At 44.3% G+C, this 20,769-nt stretch overlaps 1 pseudogene; it reads right to left on the reverse strand.

The window, feature by feature from the left end:
• Positions 1-15,678: 15,678 nt before the first annotated feature.
• Positions 15,679-18,703, reverse strand: LOC143683050 (AP-4 complex subunit sigma-1 pseudogene; annotated as a pseudogene).
• Positions 18,704-20,769: the final 2,066 nt, after the last annotated feature.

The raw sequence follows: 20,769 nt of genomic DNA on the forward strand, positions 1-20,769 counted from the left end.
GAGAGAGACAGAGAGACAGAGAGAGGGACACACTCAAAGGGAGAGAGACATAGCAAACCAGAGATAGAGGAGACAGTGAGTTTGAGATATAGAAAGAGAAAGATGGAAAGACAGAGATACAGAGGAAAAGAAAAAGAGAATGACAGGTAGACAGGTGGACACAGAGGGGTACTTTGGGAAGAGGACTCTGGGTCCTCTCCCTGTTGCGGGAGTCAGGCAGAAGGAACCTGACCAGGTACTCCACCCAGTGCTGCCTCCTACCCCAAGCCTCATCCAACCTCCCAAGGAGCCTCAGCACTGCACCGGCTTGGGCCTCCTTCAGATTCCCCCCTCCCCGCTGCTCCCCCAGGAGTTGGGGGCAGGCCCTTCCACCTCCCATCCATGCCTTGCCGTTGGGTCATACATCTCAGACACAGGCAGACCCATTAGGCAGACAGGGCCACTGTGCCCAGCATAAGTACATTCCTGTCCTGGAGCTTGGCCAAGGACATCTTAAGAAGGATGCGTGGCATCTGGGGTGTGGATGATTCGCAAGTACTTAAACTGCAGGACCCACCCCTGCCCCCACCTGTCCAGCCTTGTGGGACTGAGTGCAGAGCCTCTCTCCATGTGCTTGCTCCTTGGCTCTCTCCCATCCTCTTCTTGGGAAATGACATCTGTCTCCTCAGTGGCCTTCTACCTGCTCTCTGATCCCTCCAGTGTCTCCCTACTGCATCCCCCCTGCAGCTCATCCCAGCCACACTAGCCTGCTCATCCTCCCTCTGTTGCCAGACCCTGAGACACCCAGTATCTCTCAGCCTCCCAACCCACCCTCCACTCTCTGCCTGCCAGTGCCTCAGTCTCAGCTCAGATATCATACTTCACCTCCCCCATCGCCTTCTCCAGGAAGGTGTCTGTGCCAGTTTGAAAAGGTTTATGTACCCTAAAAAAAGCAATGTTTTAATCCTAATCAATCTTGTGAGAGGAATGGTTTCTTCTAATCCCTGTTCAGCACAGTATGTTGGAAACTTCAATTAGTTTATCTCCATGGAGATGTGACCCAATCAAATGTGGGTATTAAGCTTGATTAGATGGAGATATGTCTCCACCCACAGCAAGAGAAAAAGCCACGAGATTCTGAAAGAGCAGAGAACTCCATAGAACCACAAAGCAGAGAGTCCACCGGCCAGCGACTTTTGGAGATGAAGAAGGAAAACGCCTCCGGGGACCTGGAGGGAAGCTAGCAGATCATGCCGCGCTCACCACATGCCTTTCCACTTGCGAGAGAAACCCTTATCAGACTTCTTGAACCAAGGTATCTTTCCCTGGATACCTTAGATTGGACATTTCTTAAATGAGAGAGACCAATGGGTGGGCAGGAGAGTAGAGAGAGAGGGGGTCAGGGAGAAGGGCCCAGCTTGGAGGGGCTTCCTCCTGCATCAGGGTCCTCTATGTATGTGACTGCATCGAATTATCACAGCTGCCTTGGGAGGAAGTATTTTGACCCAGGAAAGGGAAGCCAGGGAGAGCAGTAAATCATACAACTGGTGCGAGTAGCAGAGCAGGATTCAAACCCTGACTACAGAACCCCTGGAGCCAACAGTACAAGATAGTCCAGGCCCAAAATTGGCCTCTGGGACCCTGCACGTGTCCATTTCCTTCCCAGTGGGGGCCCACTGGCCCATCTGGGCTGCTTGTTCCCAACTCAAGTGGGATGCTCCCAGAAGCACAGCTGACCTGCCTTGAACTCCTCTGGTGAGAGGGTGGCCTGTCCAGGGAATGAAACCTTGCATGGGTCTCATGGTGCTGGGGTCTGTAGGTGCAGCGTGGCCAGGAGGAGGTTGGAATCCTGCCTGTGCCTTCCTTACTCAGTGACCTTAGCCATGCTGCTTCCCCTCTCTGAGCATCAGTACCTGGAGAATGGAGGTAGCAGCACCTGCCTCACAGAGTAGGTGGCAAGGAGCAACAGTTAAATGAGGTGTGTCGAACTCCTTGACACCTACCCTCAGGAAATGGTGCCCATGTAGAATCCAAAGCATGTTGCATGTAGCCTGCAGGAGGGGTGAGAAAACCAGGCAGCCTGGGGACAAAACGTCTAGGACAAATAACAGGGTCAGCTGATATTCAGCAAAGAGAATACTGGAGAAATGTCTGGATTTCCTAAACTTTCTTTACTACCAACTGCTGCCTGAAATGTTCCTATTGGCTAATCCCTTGCGCTAAAGCAAGAAAAATTCATGTTTAAATTCAAACTGCTTCTCAAGTAGGGACACTGTTCTAGTTTGCTAGCTGCTGGAATGGCTTTTAAAAGGGGAATGTAATAAGTTGCTAGTTTACAGTTCTAAGGCTGAGAAAATGTCCCAATTAAAACAAGTCTATGGAAATCTCCAATCAAAGGCATCCAGGGAAAGACACCTTGGTTCAAGAAGGCCGATGAAGTTCAGAGTTTCTCTCAAGTGAGAAGGCACATGGAGAACACAATCAGGGTTCCTCTCTCATCTGGAAAGGCACATGGCATCTGCTAGCTCTCTCTCCTGGCTTCCTGTTTCATGAAGCTCCCTGGGAGGCATTTTCCTTCTTCATCTCCAAAGGTCACTGGCTGGTGGACTCTGCTTCTCGTGGCTATGTCGTTCTGCTCTGCTCTCTCTGAATCTCCAAAATGTTTCCTCTTTTACAGGACTCCAGTAAAACAATCAAGACCCACCCAAATGGGTGGAGACACATCTCCCCCAATCCAGTTTAACAATCACTCTTGATTGGGTTCCATATCCAGGGAGATTATCTAATTATGATTAAAACATAGAGTATTGAATAGAGATTATTCTACCTTTATGAAATGGGATTTTGATTAAAACATGGCTTTTCTAGGGGACATACATCCTTTCAAACCAGGACACATACCATATTTACTCAAGACTAGCCTGAATCATTCCTGTACTGTCATTTTATCTGGTTTGGCAATGCTGGCTCAGGGAGCTGCCCTCTTTCTAGGTACTTTCCCAGCAATTAGGACTCTTTGCCACTAGGTGGCGCTGCTGTTTTGCACAGACTTTTCCCCGTTGTGTGCCAGCTCTGATCATTCCCAGAAGCTGCCTTTTTGAAATATTTGAAAGGGCTACAGAGACATTCTCTAGATTGGTGGAAAAAAGAGCAGTGATCGATTAGCAATGTCTACCCTGGGTGCAAGGGTGAAAAGTGGCAGCTTCTGTTCTAGGCATTCTGCCCATCTCTAGACTGTTTCTGAGTAGATAAGCATGTTTCTCTATTTAATTTTACCTTTTGTAATAAATGGAACTCTTTTTGAAACGCTTGAGCATAAACATTAGAATTACTAATCACTGTTTAACTAGGGATGTTTCTAAGAATTATTTTCATAATAAAGAATATACTGTTTGCAAATGGACGCATATACTGTGAGATATTTAAGAAAGCAAACACTTTGGTACAATCTAATATCCTTCTTAGTAACTATTAATGGTTAAGAATTTCTATTTTTTCTTCACAATAGTTTTAAAGGGAGAAACCTTTAATGTCTTTTCTTACCTGTTTTTTTCTAAGTGCTCATAAGCAATTCTCTCATTCTTGGAGATAAGGTAGCAACAGCTTCCCTAAGTCTGCAGCTATTTACTCATTTGTCCTCTGTCTTCGTGAGCCAGTTCTTGGAAGAAACTATGAAGAAGGAAGAAAAGCCTTTTTAGCCACAATTTTCCTAAGAATTGCTGAGTTTGGGAAAAAAACATTCCTTTTCATCAATCTCTCAAAGTCTTCTTAGAACATTTTCAGGGATAAAACATTACAGTAATAATATAATTCAAAAAACATTTCAAAAAAGAAAATGAATCACCTGCAACTCCCTCCAACCCCCTTTCCACATTTTTGTTTGGGGGTTTTACCTCCGTTGTTCTTTTTAATTACCAAAGACAGAGATTACAATCCCTGGAATATCTAAGCCCCACCCCCAGGCAACTGAAAAATCTTCCTTCTTCCTCTGACTGTGAGCTGTTTGTCTTTTGAAGTCAAAGCTGATTTTATTTCTAATCTGCCCCAGTGGTTTTTTTTTTTACTGATAGGGATGCGCTGGATCAAAGGGTGCTGGGTACAAACTGCCTCCTGCAGAGGGCCGGAGTTCTCACAGTTTCCACGAAACACCGCCCCTTCAAAACCACAAGGGAACTAAACATGCGGCAAAGAAGGACCTGCAGGGCCGGACGTGGTTACCTTTGTTTGTGGGGATTAGGGATGTGGCTACATTTTCTTATCTCCAATTTGTCACTTTTGTGATTTCTAATGTATTACCTTTGAAATAAAAAATATGTTCTCTTTAATTAAAAAAAACACACTCACCACTCCTAGGTGTATACTCAAGAGAAATTAAAATGCAAAAGTTTGCATAGAAAACCTCCCCCTCCCACACCTCCTCTCCTGTTTAAACAAAAACGGACACACAAATGTTCATCGCAGCATTAGTCATATTAGCCAAAAGGTGGAAACAACCCAAATGTCCATCAACTGATGAATGGATAAACAAAATATGCTGTATCTGTACAATGGAATATTTTTTCAGCAATAAAAAGGAATGAAGTTCTAATACATGCCACTACATGGGCAAACTAAAAAACACTGTGCTAAGTGAAAGAAGTCTGAATTAGTCTGTTTCTCCAGGGAAATAAAACCAACAGGATATATATATATATATATAAAATTAGATTTATAATAAGAATTGGCTCATGTAACCATGGGGATCGGCAAGTCTGAATTCCATAGGGCAGGCCATGAATTGGGAATCCTGATGAAGATTTCTGTGGACTCTTCTTTCTCACTACTGAAATAATCAGTTCTACCTTTAAGGCCTTCAACTGATTGGACAAGACACCTCTCGTTGCTAAAGGCAGTCTCCTTAGTTGATTGTGGATGTGATCAGCCATGGATGCAATCAACCAGTGATTGCAAATACCCTCACAATTACAATCAGGCCAGTGCTTGCTTGGCCAAATAACTGGACACCATAACTTAGCCAAGTTAACACATGAACTCGACTTTTACAAAGTCAGTCACGAAAAATCACATATGGTATGTGTGCTGGCTTGAATGAGTTATGCTCCCTAGAAAAGCCATGTTTTAACCCGAATCCAATCTTGTGGGAGCAACAGTTTTCTTTTAATACCTATTCAACAATGTAGGTTGGAAACTTGATTAGATTATCTCCACGGAGATGTGACACACCCAATTTTGGGTATTGATTTTGGATCAGATGGAGATGTGACTCCACCCATGCCAGGTGGGTCTTGATTACTTTACTGGAATCCTTTAAAAGAGGAAGCATTTTGGAAAAGGATTGAGATCCAAGAGAGTGAGAACCCATGCAGCCAGAGACCTTTGGAGGTGAAGAAGGAAAACACCCCTGGGGGAGCTTCACGAAACAAGATGCCTAGAGAGAAAATGAGCAGACCTCACCATGTTTGTCATGTGCCTTTCCAATTGAGAGAGAAACCCTGAACTTCATTGGCCTTCGTGGACCAAGGTATCTTTCCCTGATGCCTTAGATTGGACATTTTTATAGCCTTACTTTAATTGGGTCATTTTTCACAGTCTTAGAACTTTACGCTAGCAACTTGTTAAATTCCCCTTTTTAAAAGCTATTCCGTTTCTGGTATATTGCATACCAGCAGCCAGCAAACTAGAACAGTATGATTCCATTTATATGAAATGTCTAGAATAGGCAAATCTATAGAGACAGATTTAAAGATTGCCTAGACCTGGGGGTGGTGGCTGGTTGGGGAGAAATGAGAAGCCACCTCTAATGGATACGGAGTTTCTTTTTGTGGTAATGAAAATGTTCTAAAGTTGATTGTGGTGATGGTTGCAAAACTCTGTGACTACAGTAAAAAAGCACTAATTTGTACATTTTAAATGGGTGAATTACATGGTATGTGAATTATAGCTCAATAAAGTTGTTACATAAAAGGCACTCACGTACACACACATTCAAACAGACTGAAGATTTTAAAGGTGAGAAAAAGTATTCCCCTGAGACTCAGAGGAAGGAAGATGGGCTGAGGAGGTGAGTGGGGGTGGGTGGTGGAGGAAAGTTCCAGCCATCCGACCTTCGTGCCACCTCAGAAACACCACAGCGTGCCAGCTGTGCCGGGCCTGCAGCGGGCAGTGTTATAACACTGTGAAAGCCGCGATGGCCAAAGCCCAGGGGATGTGGGAGCTCAGAGGAGGCCCATCCTTTAGTCAACATTGTCAAAAGAAGGTTGGTGGAAGGTGTCTAGACTGAGACGTGTTGGGTTGGATGAAGAAAAGTCATCCAGGTGAAGTTTGGGGGGAAAGTCCCAGGCAGAGAGAACAGTGGGAACAGCCTGGGGGAGGCTTAAGGGCAAGAGAAAGCTTGGACTCTTCCAGGAACCAAGGGATGACCAGTGTGGTAGGCACAGCCTGTGGAGGAAGCAGAGAGACCTGATGCCTGAGAGGGGGCAGGGGCCAGCTTTGGGGGCCACGTCTGAGTGGCTTCCTGAGGTTCTGGAGGACACTGGGAGACTTTAGGCAGGAAGGGAAATGGTCTGGTTGTGCTTCTGAAAGAAGCCTCCAGCTGCCGGGTGGGGCACGGGTTGGAAGGGCTGGAGGCTGGGAGACCAGGAGGGGGTGACTGCAGGGGTGCCGCTTGGATGATGGTGGCTGGGGCTGGGGAGGTGTAGTGGGTTGAATGGTGGCCCCAAAAAGATCTGTCCATGGCCTGGAACATGTGAATGTGACCTTATTTGGAAAAAGGGTCTTTGTAGATTTTGGGGAAAAGCCTCCTCCCTTTAAGCCTTGCTTCTCACCTGTAGAACGGGATGATAGCTGCCCTGCAGCTAAGGGTGGGAGATCCTGCTTACAAGGCAAGTTCCTGACCCACGGCAAACATTCTGTAAACAGTGGCAATGGTTACACATTCATAAAACCTTACACAGGATGTGAGATGCCCTTTCCTTTTTATTTTATTTTTTTAATTGACAAACCTCTGCTGCATCCCCTCCTCCTGGATATGAAGATATGAAAAAACAACATACAGACACAAACATTCTTAACATACAAACATTTCATACATGGTGTACAATCAATGGCTCACAATATCATCACATAGTAGTACATTCATCACCATGACCATTTTGAAATGCCTTTTCACTTTGCAAAGGTCTCCGACCCTCAGAACTTTCGCCACCAGCCTCCTGGGCAGCCGAGAGGGATAGTGACACTGGGGGGTGGGAATAAGAGGAGTCTGAGCATCTGAGGAACCTGGGTGTCCTGGGGCCTGCGGAAACACCTGGGGCTCAGAGGAGGTGGGCCAGATGCCAGGGCCCCCCGCCCACGCCCCCCAAGTCACTGTCCAGGCCCTTGACTGGGCTTGGCTGCTCGGCTGCCCCCCACTGTCCTGGCAGGAGGGCAAAAGACGCTTCCAGGACAGAGGCCTGGGATGCATTTGGAAAACCCGGCTGAGGGGTTTCAAGTCCCTGTCAGCGGGGGAAGTGCCATCTGGAGCCTGTTTGCTGTCCCCTGGTAGGGGAAGCTGAGCAGAGCTGTGGAAAGGATGAGGGCTGGGGGCGGCTCCCTCTGTGGCCCGGGCCCCTGGTAAGCAGCTGTTGGACGGCGCTCTGCGGGAGGACAGGGCCAGTTTAGGGATGTCGGATGTTGGAGCAGAAACATAGTCTGGTTGCCTGAAAGAGAGGATGGTTTCCTGCAAGATGAATGAATGAATGCACGAACAGGTGGGGTGCTGGGGAGATAGGTTCTGCAGCCACTTACTCTCTGGGTGACCTTGGGTGGTTCACGTCAATTCCTTTGTCTTATGTTTCTTACCTGTAAAATGAGAATAATAGAACTGATCTCAAAATGTCACCACCAGGATTCAACGGCATAATAGATGCTCAATGTAGGGGGGATATTAGATTTTTTTAATGGGAAAAATATTATTAGCTGCTTTTTGCTGTGGAGAGCCTCCTACCGCACTGGGCACAAGCCCTGGAGCAGTCCCTCTGCTGAGAGACAAGTGGGCACTGTTGACTCAGAGGAGAGGAGCACAGGGTCGGCGCCTGCTCTCCGAGACTGCCTGGCTCCACATCCTTCGTCTGGGGAGCTGGAAGGTCCCTGCGGGAGGCACAATTTCTTAAGGATGCCAGAAATCCTTGACCCATTCCCTTTTGAGGATCTAATACTTCTAGAAGGAGATCTGGGGTTCCAGGGGAATGGGGGGCAGTGGCCTTTTTCTCAGCCTGCCTCACAACACTATACTGGGGGGCACTGGTTCTGGGCATGCCGGATGAGGAAGCAGCTACACATATAATCCCGTGGGAACCAAAATAGGGGAGGTGCTGACATGCTGGGGTCCAGGCTAATTTTGGGTGGCTAGGCCAGCATCTGGCAGGAGTCCTGCAAGTCTGCCCCTCAAGGCTAGCACCTGAGCTCAGGTTCTGCCAGGATGCACCATGCTGGAGAACATCCCTGGTTCCCAAATGCGTTGTTGGGGCAGGAGGGAGGTGGTTGATGCTGAGGAGTGGGGAGAGCCTGCTTGTGATGGAGGGTGGAGGGTGCCCTCCTCAGGCCTGCACCTAGTGGGTGCTCCCAAAGGATGGCGCCCTATGCAAGGCTGGCCTCCCAATACACCCTGCAGCCCTCCTGCTCCCAGAGCCCAGCCGAGCCTCGCTCCCAGCACAGAGCAGTCCTGGACACAGGAGAAAGAATGGTTCCTGGATAGAGAGTGGCTCAGGACCAGGAGGTCCTCCTTCCACATGGTCATCTTCACACCCAGGGAAGAGGGAGGCTGCAGCGGAGGACGGGCCGGCCCGGAAGTTAGATGTCTCTGGGTTAGGCACTGGCTATTCCCAGGCCTGAGCAGGAGACCAGAACCTTCACTTCCCTCAGCTCCAGTCTCTGCACTTGTAAATTGGAGATGATAATAACAGTAACCGCCTGGTAGGGCAGGTTGAGGATTCAGTGGCATGATGCCTCATGTTCAGCCCCTGCCCAGGGTGCCATAAACAGATGCCCAGTAACCAGGAGGAGGGAGAAGAGCTGCCCAGACTGAGCGTGCATCAGAACGCCCCCTGCAATGTCTCTTTTTTGGATGCATCAGCTCACTTTCTAGCCACTGGCCTCTTCTAGAAGTTGCACACAGATAAAAGGTCCCAGCTAATGAGGGTTCTGGCTAAAGTTTTAAAATTCATAGCAAGCCCACTCTGCATAATAATGTATCAGAAGCACAACAATCCTTTAATCTAGAAGGAGTTAATTGCCAGGCCCAGAAATTCAGGGCACGTTGGCAGAAGCCTTAATTTCTTGAGCTGACAGTTTCAAAAAGCGACTGATTTTAGACTGGCTTCTCTCTCGGCGTAGGTCACACTCACACAGCTTCCACAAAGGGCAGGATTGTCTTGATGCCTTCCTCAGTAAACATCAGGTAGTTGGGGTGTGAATAAATGTCAGCTCTGAATTTTTCCTGCTGGGTGGGACGTGGTGACCTGGAATCCCCAGGAGATTCAGTATCGGCTCTGTGCCCTGAGCACACAAGGAATGTCCTCACTCATCCCACCTATGTTTACTGAGCGCCCACTCCTAGCCCACGCTCAGGTCTGTGGTTGGGAATGTGGGAGCAGGATAGACCCCCTGGGAGGTACCCCCTGCCGGATAACTGTGGCACTGTGTGTCGTTATAAAGAAATGGTGCGAAGGAATAAATCAGGATATGAAACAATACCGAGAAACCTAATTTAGATGGCAGGGGGTTGGGGGTGGGGTTCAGGTCAAAGAAAATCTTTTTGTAAACTGAAACCTGAAGGAGCAAGAGAATTAACCAACAAAGAGTGAGCAGACGGGTGTTCCTGGCCCAGCCTGTACAAAGATCCTGGGGCAGGAATATAGGGTTCTAGAAGCTACAGGAGCTGTTCTCAAGAGCAGCATGGGATAAGAGAAGGAAAACCATCATCATCATCATCATCAGATGAAGATGCAGCAATTGGGGAAGGTGTATAAGTTCTCCGGGGTGTGATATATCCAGGGGAATCTGAGCTGCATATAGGGTAAAAAAAAAAAAAAAAAGACATCCTTTATGCAGATTGGGAGATGAAAGAGAGATGGTAAGGGGTATAGGCTCAGGGTCAGATGACCTAGCTTTGCCCCCTGATTCCCTATGCTGGTCTGAAACTGTTATGTACCCCAGAAAAGCCCTGCTCTTTTAATCCAATCATGTGGCGACTATTGTAGGGTGGGGTCTTTTGATTAAGTTGTTTCCATGGAGATGTGACCCCGCCCATTCAAGGTGAGTCTTCACCCTTTTACTGGAGTCCTCTATGAAGAGAATATATGGCAGAAGGCATAGAGAGAACTGAGTTGATACAGAGGGCAGAGATGTTTGGACACAGATACAAATGTTTGGAGATGCTAAACTAAGAGATGAATCTGGAGTTTGCCCCATAGATGCTAAGAAAGGACCCAAAGATGCTTAGAGAGAGAAACCCTTGGAATCAGAAGCTGAAAGCAACAAATGGGAGCAAGGACTAGCAGACACTAGCCGTGTGCCTTTCCAGCGGACAGAGGTATTCCAGGTGCCAGCAGCCTTTCCCTAAAGTCAAGGTATCTTTCTCTGGATGCCTTAATTTGGACATTTTTATGGCCTTAGAACTGCAAATTTGTAATCTAATAAATCCCCTTTATAAAAACCAGTCCGTCTGGCATATTGCATTCTGGTAGCATTAGTAAACGGAAACACTCCCCATTTAAGGGGAGAGAAGGACTGTAATCCTCAGCCCCACAGCCTCTTTATTTTAAAAAGTATATCACATCATCTATCTTTAAACAGTTTTAGTGAAGTATAACTGACATATAACAAACTGTACCCTAATTAAAGAGAACAATTAGATAAATTTTGAAATATTCATACACCTGGGAAACCATCTCCACAATCAAGATACTGGACATATCCCCAGTAGATTTCTGTGTCCCTTTTAAATCTCTTCTTCCTGCACCCACCCCAATCCAATTGATCCGTTTCCCTTACTAAAGATTAGTTTTGTATTTTCTAGAATTTTGTATAACTACAATCATGTCATATGTATTCTTTTTTTTTTTAGGGTGGGGGGTTTCTGTCTTCCTTCACTCAGCATAATTATTTTAAGGTTCAGATATGTTGGTCATTCAGTTTTTTACTGTTTTTTTTTGGGGGGGGTGCATGGTCTGGGAATCGAACCCGGGTCTCCCGCATGAAAGGTGGGCATTCTACAACTGAATCACCGTGAACCCTGTTGTTCATTCTTTCGTCTCTTTTTTGGGGGGGAGGGGGAGTGCATGGTTGTTCATTTAAAAATATATATTTTTCTTGAGAAATCTTTACACACATACAGTCCATCTACAGTATACAATCAGTGGCTCAAAATATCATCACATAGTTGTGTATTCATCACCATGATCATTTTTAAAACATTTGCATCTCTCCAGAAAAAGAAACAAAAAGAAAAAACTCCTACATCCCACACCTCTTACCCCTCCCTCTCATTGACCACTAGTATTTCAGTGTACCCAATTTTTTAACCCCTTATCCCCCCTATTATTTATATATTTATTTTCCCTATTTTAAGCTCATCTGTCCATACCCTGGAAAAAGAAGCATCAGACACAAGGTTTTCACAACCATACAATCATATTGTAAAAGCTATATAGTTTTATAATCTTCTTTAAGAATCAAGGCTATTGGAACACAGTTCAACAGTTTCAGGTATTTCCCTGCAGCCACTCCAATACACCATAAACTAAAAAGGGATATCTACATAATGCATAAGAATAACTACCAGGATAACCTCTTGACTCTGTTTGAAATCTCTCAGCCCCAGATACTTTATTTTGTTTCATTTCCCTCTTTCCCCTTTTGTTCAAGAAGTCTTTCTCAACTCCATCACGCCAGGTCCCAGCTCATTCCAAGAGTCCTGTCCCATGTTTCCAGGGAGATTTACACCCCTGGGAGTCATGTCCCACGTAGCAGGGAGGGCAGTGCGCTCACTTGCTGAGTTGGCTAGAGAGAGAGGCCACATCTGAGCAACAAAAGAGGTTCTCTGGGGGTGAAATTAGACATAATTATAAGTAGGCTTAGTTTCTCCTTTGCAGGAATAAGTTTCATAGGGGCGAACACCAAGATAGAGGGCTCAGCCTATGGAATTGGTTGTCCCCATTGCTTGTGAGTATATCAGGAATTCCCCAGATGGGGAAGTTTTATATTTCCTCCTTTTTCCGCAGTCCCCTAAGGGGACTTTGTAAATACTTAAAAAAAAAAACTTTTTAAATAATTGTATAATATATGTACAAAGCAAAGAAAGAAAAAAACAATAGTTTTCAAAGTACTCTTCAATAAGGAGTTACAGGACAGGTCCCAGAATTTGTCGTGGGCTACCATACCATCATCTCAGATTTTTCCTTCTAGCTGTTCCAGAACAGTTGGAGGCTAGAAGGAATATATATATATATATTATCATCACTTTGTCTTCTTTTTCTGCGAAAAATAACATATATACAAAAATAAATAAATTTCAAAGCACAGTACAACAGTTAGTTGTAGAACAGATTTCAGAGTTTGGTATGGGTTACAATTCCACAATTTTAGGTTTTTTTACTTCTAGCTGCTCTAAAATACTGGAGACTGAAAGAAACATCAGTGTAATGATTCAGCAATCATACTTGTTCGCTAAACCCTACATTCTCTGTCCAACTCTACCATCACCTGTGATCTTTCTCCCACTCTTTAGGGGTATTTGGGCTATGGCCATTCTAACTTTTTCATATTGGAAGTGCTGTTAATGATAAGGGGTAGGGAGATGGGTCTAGCTGATGTTCTGGAGAGACTCCCCCTCTAGGTTTCAGGACTCTGGTTTAGGCACCCATCTGGAGGTTGTAGGTTTCTGGAAAGTTACCCTAGTGCATGGAAACTTTGTAGAATCTTAAATAATTCCCTAGGTGTTCTTTAGGCTTGGCTAGAATGGTTTTGGTTGGGGTTTGGCGAAGTTACGATAGATAGCAATATCTAAATGACGTTTGTCTAAGAGTGACCTCCAGAGTAGCCTCTCGACTCTATTTGAACTCTCTCAGCCTTTGATACCTTATTTGTTAACACTTCTTTCCCCCTTTTTGGTCAGGATGGCATTATTGATTTCACAGTGCCAGGGCCAGATGCATCCCTGGGAGTCATCTCCCACGCCACAGGGAGACTTTCACCCCTGGATATCATGTTCCATGTAGAGGGGAGGGCAATGATTTCACTTTTGCAAATAGTTTTTATTCTTTACCCAAATTACTCTGGGATATATTGGGGCATCACACTCACCTGTACAAACCAACAAGATCTCACGCCTTATTCAAGATTCTATGTACTTACGGTGTTCAACTAAACTGACCATACAAATTAAATTAGATAATGCACTACCCAAAATAAAAATTTTGCACCAAATAAACCTCTCTCCCTTTGGTCTCGCACAGAAGTTGAAGTTTTAAAATATGGATAATATCGTCCTTTACCCTGTGTTCTGATTTACCTTAGTTCTATCCAAATCAGCTTCATTCATACATGACACATTTTTTTTCAGTTTTAGCTATTATTTTGTACATGTGTTTTTTAGTATTTTTGTTGATAAAACTTAACATACAAACATGCAAACATTCCATACATGGTGTACAATAAATGGCTCACAATATCATCACATAGTTGTGTATTCATCACCATGATCATTTTTTAGAACATTTGCATCACTCCAGAAAAAGAAGTAAAAAAGAAAAAACTCCTATATATTCCCTTACCCCTCCCATTCATTGACCACTAGTATTTCAATTTATTCAATTTATTTTAACCTTTGTTCCCCCTATTATTTATTTTTTATCCATATTTTTTACTCATATGTCTATACTCTAGATAAAAGGAGCATCAGACACAAGGTTTTCACAATCACACAGTCACATTGTAAAAGCTATATCATTAAACAATTATCTTTAAGAAACAAGGCTACTGGAACACAGCTCTACAGTTTCAGGTACTTTCCTCTAGCCACTCCAATACACCATAAAATAAAAAGGGATATCTACATAATGTGTAAGAATAACCTCCAGGCTAACCTCTGGACTCTGAAATCTCTCAGCCACTGACACATTTTTTTTTCTTATGCCTAATTTTAAGTAGGTTAGCTTATCTTTTGCAGGAGTAAGTTTCATAGGGGCGAACCCCAAGACTGAGAGCTCGGCTTATTGATTTGGTTGTCCCCATATGATCCATTCTTGAGTTAATTTTTGAGTTGATATAGTGGAAGGTGTGGGTTGAAGTACTTTTTTTTGCATATAGATGTCTGTATTACTTTCCTGAGGCTGCCATAATAAAGTACACCAACTTGGTAGGTTAAAACAACAGAAATTTATTCTCTCCCAGTTCTGGAGGCCAGGAATCTAAAGTCAAGGTGTGAACAGGTGCTATAATCCCTCTGGAGGCTTAAGGGCAGGATCCATTCCTTGTTTCTCTAGCTTCTGGTGACTGCCTGGCAGCCCTTGGCTTGTGGCTGCCTTACTCCAATCTCTGTCTCCATCTTCAAATCACCGTCTTCTCTAGCTGCTCTCTTCTGTGTGTCTCCTGAAAGGACACTTGCCTTTGGTTTAAAAGACCCACCTGGATAATCCTGAAGGCTTTTCTCATCTTGAGATCCTTAATTACATCTGTAAAGATCCTTTTTCCAGATAAGGTCATGTGAACAGGTTCCAAATAAGGATATGGATATATGGGGGGGGGGGGGTGACCAATTATTTCAGTACCATTTGTTGAAAAAACTATCTGTTCTCTATTGAATTTTCTTTGTACCTTTGTTGAAATAATTTGGCCACATATGCTTGGGTCTATTTCTGGATGCTTTGTTCTGTTCCATTGAACTACTTGTCTATTTCGATGCCAATACTGTACTGTGCATAGTGTCCACTGATGGCCAAATGGATAAACAAAATATGACATATCCAACACAGCCATAAAAAAGAAAGAAGTTCCTCTTCATACTATAACATGAACAAACCCTGAAAACACCATGGTAAGTGAAATACGACAGACACAAAAGGACAAACGCTATATGATTCCACCTGTATGAAATATCTAGAATAGGCAACTTCATAGATACAAAAGGAATATTAGAGGTTACCAAGGACTGGAGGTAAAGGGAATGGAGAGTCATTGCTCAATGGGCAAAGAATTTCCATTCTGGATGATGAAAAATGGAAGGTGATGATGGTACAACATCATTAAAACAATGTCATTGACTTGTACTTAAAAATGTCCCAAATGGCAAATTCCATGTTATGTACATGTTACCATAATAAAAATTTATTTTAATAATTGAAAGAAAGAAAATGAAAGAAAGCAAGCACAGACAAAAAAGTGTTCCCTAGGTACTCACCAAATTTTAAGGTGGGGAAAAATTCCTACGATTAGAAAATAAAACTTACGTCTTAAGGTTAGATAAAAATTTTCTTTGTACATCATATTTTAAAATAGTTATATTTTTCATTTAGAACAAGTGGGAAACACCTACTTATAATGTCTTTGGAAGTACACCTCGTTTTGCAATGTGTGGATTTTTTTGGGATAAGATGTTGAGAGGCATCCCATGGCATCTGTATTTTCTATACCTCAGTGTGGCCTGGTCAGCTCTTCCATTATTCAGCTTTCTGACATCTTATCAAGAATTAGTGGAGGGGCAAGAATTCTTGCCCAATTAGTGTCCATAACGAGCCACTTAGCACCATCTCATCTAAAATGATGTGTACTTTATCCAAATTATACAACAAATTCACTCAGTTGGATGAAGTACTCATCTAAAACTTCCACAAAGTTATGGACAAATTCATAAATACCCATCATGTTAATTAACTCCAACAACAATGAAGAGAGCTATATACTGCCTATATATGAGCTTAAAGTCTTTATATTCAATGAAAGAGCATTGCTCATTAGATCAAGAGAGAGAGAGACCTCTTTATGACTTGTTTCCAGAAGTGTCACTTATTAATCTCCAGGTGTTCATAGTACTTTGAAGTTTGTATCTGTCCTTGTTTATTCACTGTGCTGGTTGGAAAATATTATGTGTACCCAAGAAAAGCCATGTTTTTTTCTTTTGTTTGTTTGTTTTTGCATGGGCAGGCACCAGGAATCAAACTTGGGTCTCTGGCATGGCAGGCGAGAACTCTGCCTGCTGAGCCACCATGGCCCACCCAAGAAAAGCCATGTTTTAATCCTGATCTAATCTTGTGGATGCAGCCATTTCTTTTAATCCTGATTAATTCAAAGTTGTAGGTGGACATTTTTTATCAGATTATCTCCACAGAGATGTGGCACATCCAATTGTGGGTATGACCTTCTGATTAGACGGAGATGTGACTCTACCCATTTCAAGTGGGTCTCGATTAGCTTACTGGAGTCCTTTGAAGGTGGAAACATTGTGGAGAGAGCTTAGAGCTGACAGAGCAGAAATGACAAAGCCGATGGAAACTTCAGAGCAAAGCTGATACAGATGCCAACACTTGGAGGAAAAGAGAGAGACACAGATGTTTGGAGATGCCTGGAGCCCAGCCGATGTTGCCATGAGATGTTAAGCAAGCCAGAACCTGGAGAGAGCCGAGGGAAGCCAAGAGATGAAAGTCAGCCCTGGAGAAACAAAGAGAGGAACCCCCACAGGAACAGAGGTTGAAAGCAACAGAACCCAGGAGCAAGGGACCAGCAGATGCCAGTCACATGACTACACAGCTGATATAGAAGTTCCTTACCCATCAACCTTCCTTGAATTAAGGTATCTTTCCCTGGATACACTAATTTGGACATTTTTATAGGCTCAGAACTGTTAACTTGTAATTCATGAAATTCTCCTTTTAAAAGCTGTTCCACTTCTGGTATATCATATTCTGGCAGCTTGCAAACTAAAACATTCACCATGAGGAAAAACTTTATCATTTTTTTCCCTGACCAGTATTTTTCAAAATAATTTATGGCAAGGTATGTTTGTAAGCTGTGGGAATGCGATATACCAGAAATGGAATGGCTTTTATAAAGGGGAATTTAATAAGTTACAAGTTTACAGCTCTAAGTATGTGAAAGTGTCCAAATTAAGGCACCAACAAGAGGTTATCATCACTCAAGAAAGGCTGATAGGTCAGAATTCATCTGTCAGCTGGGTAGTCATGTGGCTGCTGGCATCTGCTGGTCCCTTGATTCTGGGCTCTGTAGCTTTCAGCCTCTGTTCTTGCCAGGGTTCCTCACTTTGCTTCTCCTGGGCTGGCTTTCATCTCTTGGCTTCCCTTGGCTCTCTCTAGGTTCTGGTTTGCTAAACATCTCATAGTGACATTTGCTGGGCTCCAAGCATCTCCAAACATCCATGTCTCTGTTCTCCATGTGTCTCTGCATCTGTCAGCTCTGCTATGAAGTTTCTGTCTACTCTGAGGCTTCTGTCATTTTTCTCGTTTCTCTCCAAAATGTTTCCTGTTTTAAAGGATTCCTGTAAGCTAATCAAGACCCACCTGGAATGTGTGGAGTCACAACTCCAGCTAAGCAAAAATTAATACCCACAATTGGGAGCATCATATCTCCCTGGAGAAAATCTAATCAAAAGATTCCAACCTACAGTATTGAATCAGAATGATAAGAAACAGCTGCTCACACAAATTGGATCAGGATTAAAACATGGCTTTTCCAGGGTACATGATAGATTCAAACCAGCACATAAGGGATTGTCATAAATGGAAACTTTTTGGCTCAGGGGACAGCAATTCTGGCAATGGCTCTTCCTGGGGTCTCCCTCCTGTTTTGCTGCACGAACTTGCTCCCCAATCCTCTCTAGCTGCACTGTGTGGACTTCTTTCTGTCTTTACTCTAAGTCCTATGTATTTCCATTTAAATTTTAGCATCAGCTTGTTAATTTATACAACAAAAAAAGTCTGGGGGTGCAAGGGTAGCTCAGTGGTAGAATTCTTGCCGGCCCTGTGGGAGACCAGGATTCGATTCCCGATCCATGCACTTCCCCAAATACAAGCAAACAAGCAAAACAAACAAACAAAATTCAATGAGTGGTGTGACAAGAAGGGGATACTCACATGGAAAAAGAATGAAATGTGACCCTGCTATATAGCATACACACACACGCACAAAAACCTGCTAGAATTTTGACTGGGATTGTGTCAAATCTATAAATTAATTTGTGGAGAGCTGATATCCTGACAATATCAAGTCTTTCAATCCATGAACATAGTATACTACGCCATTTATTTAGCCCTTCTTTAATTTCTTTCAACGATGTTCTGTTGCTTTCACTGTATAAGTCTAGTACAGGTTTTTGTTATATTTATCCCCAAATATTTAATTTATTTTCATGCTAATAGAAATAATACTTTGAATGTTAAATGTCTGATATTTCTTTATTGCTAGTACACAGAAACATTATTGATTTTTGTATATTGATCTTGTATCCAGTAAACTTATTATTCTCACCTATTAGTTCTAGTAGCTCTTTTGTAAATTCCATCAGATTTTCTATACAGACAACAATGTTGTTCATAAATAAAGACAATTTCATTCTTCTTCTCAAATCTGGATGCCTTTTATTTCTACTTCTTGCCCTATTATATTGGCTAGAACCATCAGAACAATAAAATCACCTGGATCTCCCCACAGGGCTGCTTCGGTGTCCTTACAACATGGCGGCTAGCTTCCCCCAGAGCCAGCGATTCAAGAGTGAGGAAAGCAAAAGCTGCAATGTCTTTTATAACTGAGTCTTATATGATGGTTGGGTTCATGCATCAACTTGGCCAGGTGACAGAGCCCAATTGTCCAGTCAAGTAAGCAATGGCCTGACTCTTGTTGCAAAGTCATTTCATGGACTTGAATCATCAGTAAATTGATTACATCTATGGCTGATTGTATGAATAGTTAACTAAGGGGAGTGTCTTCCACAATGAGAGATGTTTAATCCAATCAGTAGAAGGCTTTTAAGGGAGAGGTGTCAACTTCAGCAGTCAAAAGAGAAAAGTTTCAACTCTACTTCAGCCAACTAGCCTCTCCTGGAGAAGTCGAAGAAAACCTTCATTGGATTGCTAGTTTGCAGTCTGCCCTATGGAATTTGGACTCATGCATCCCCACAGTTACATGAGATACTTATATAAAGTGTCATAAAATCTTACACTATTTACAGATATCTTCTGTTTGTTCTGTTTCCCTAGAGAACTCTAATACACGTTGGAAGTCATACTGTGCTATTTCCACAATCTCCTATTGGTTACACAGGTCAGCTCTGCTCAGTGTGGGAAGGGTCTGCACAAGAGGGTGGGTGCCTGGAATGGGGGCCATCTTGGAGGCTGGCTACCACAAACCGCAGCCTCTTCCTTTCCTCACAGGAAGACAGGCAACTGCCTAGGTAGAGGAAGAGTCCAGGGCAAGAGGAGAAGGAGGAAGCTGTGTCTTTGATGGCTGAAAAGAGATGGACCCTGAGTGGAGCCATTTCAAAGGTCTGGCTGGTGTATTCTCTCCTGGGGGGCAGGAATGCTGGTTTGCTGGGACCACTAGGTAGAGAAACAGTATGCTCTACTCTGTGACCCATCTCTGGGACTCCTCCTTCTGACCTCTCCTTTCTAATTCAGCACTGGGTGGGGGCATCCGTGGGGCTGCCCTGGGCTCCCCAGCAACCTCCCTGTCTTCATGTACTAGAGGCAAGAACTCCCTCTTTGGACAAAACCACCCAACCTCAGATATCTGCTCCACAAGCCTGTGGCTGAGGCCACCATTCTTCTATCAGCAGAAGTTAGGGTCTTGAAGTCTTTTAAAATGCGAAGCCTGGGTTCAGGAAACCAGCAATCCTTTTACTGTCCTCAAGACTCCAGCCTCCTGAGATCCCTGAGAAAAAAGGTGGGAGACCTCGAACCTGCTACCCTCAACACCCGTGAGCATCTCAAAAGACACTCCTCTCCTGGCAATGTCACTTCTTAGTTCCTGCCCCCTGAGAACCTTCCTTCCACCCACAAATCTCTGTATAGGACAACACCTGCTTCCTCTTTCCCACAGCACCATTCACCCCAGCCCCCTAGGGGGAGCTGACTCCTACTGAGGGGGCTCAAGGAGGGGACCACAGCACAGAACAGGAAACAGCCCGCAGTCGAAAGTTCCCTCAAGGTCCTCGAACACTGACATACAGGGGACTTCTCCCTCAGGATCCCGCTTGCCTCCAAATTGCCCTCCAGCTCGATTTTCAGAGATCCAGGGGCTGCATGGCTTGTGCCTCCCAGCATCCTTCCCTTTACCACGCCTCTCCACGTGGTAGGACTGTCAATCACAGAGCCTCGCCCCTTGGGCATCACATGACTTCAGGCTGGCCCAATCATTGCACCTCACCGTCCTGGCCCAAGCGTAGGGCGGCCCTTAAGCTGAGCTCCTGAGAAGTGACCGTGTAATGGAGAGGCTGGGAGGGTGAAGTACCAGCTACGAGGCCTCCCTTTGCAGGCAAGTAGAGGCTGCCTGGAGCACACCAAGCAGAGACTGCAGAGTCAAGAAATGTGGAGAGACAGGGCAGCTCCCAGGACTAGGTTTAGGGTCCCTGTCCAGCTCCGCCTGAACACATCAGCCCTTGGACTTCCTGCTTAGGCGAGCCATGCTGACTTCATTTGCTGTATTTTGCTTCTCTTCTAGTGACTCAAGCCCTATCTCAAATTGCCATCACATACAGCATGTTCCTAGACCCCTTTATGCAGAGCCATTCAGCTCTTTCCTAGAAGC

The sequence above is a fragment of the Tamandua tetradactyla genome, chromosome 5 (assembly GCF_023851605.1).
Source record: "Tamandua tetradactyla isolate mTamTet1 chromosome 5, mTamTet1.pri, whole genome shotgun sequence".
NCBI classification, from domain to species: domain Eukaryota; kingdom Metazoa; phylum Chordata; class Mammalia; order Pilosa; family Myrmecophagidae; genus Tamandua; species Tamandua tetradactyla.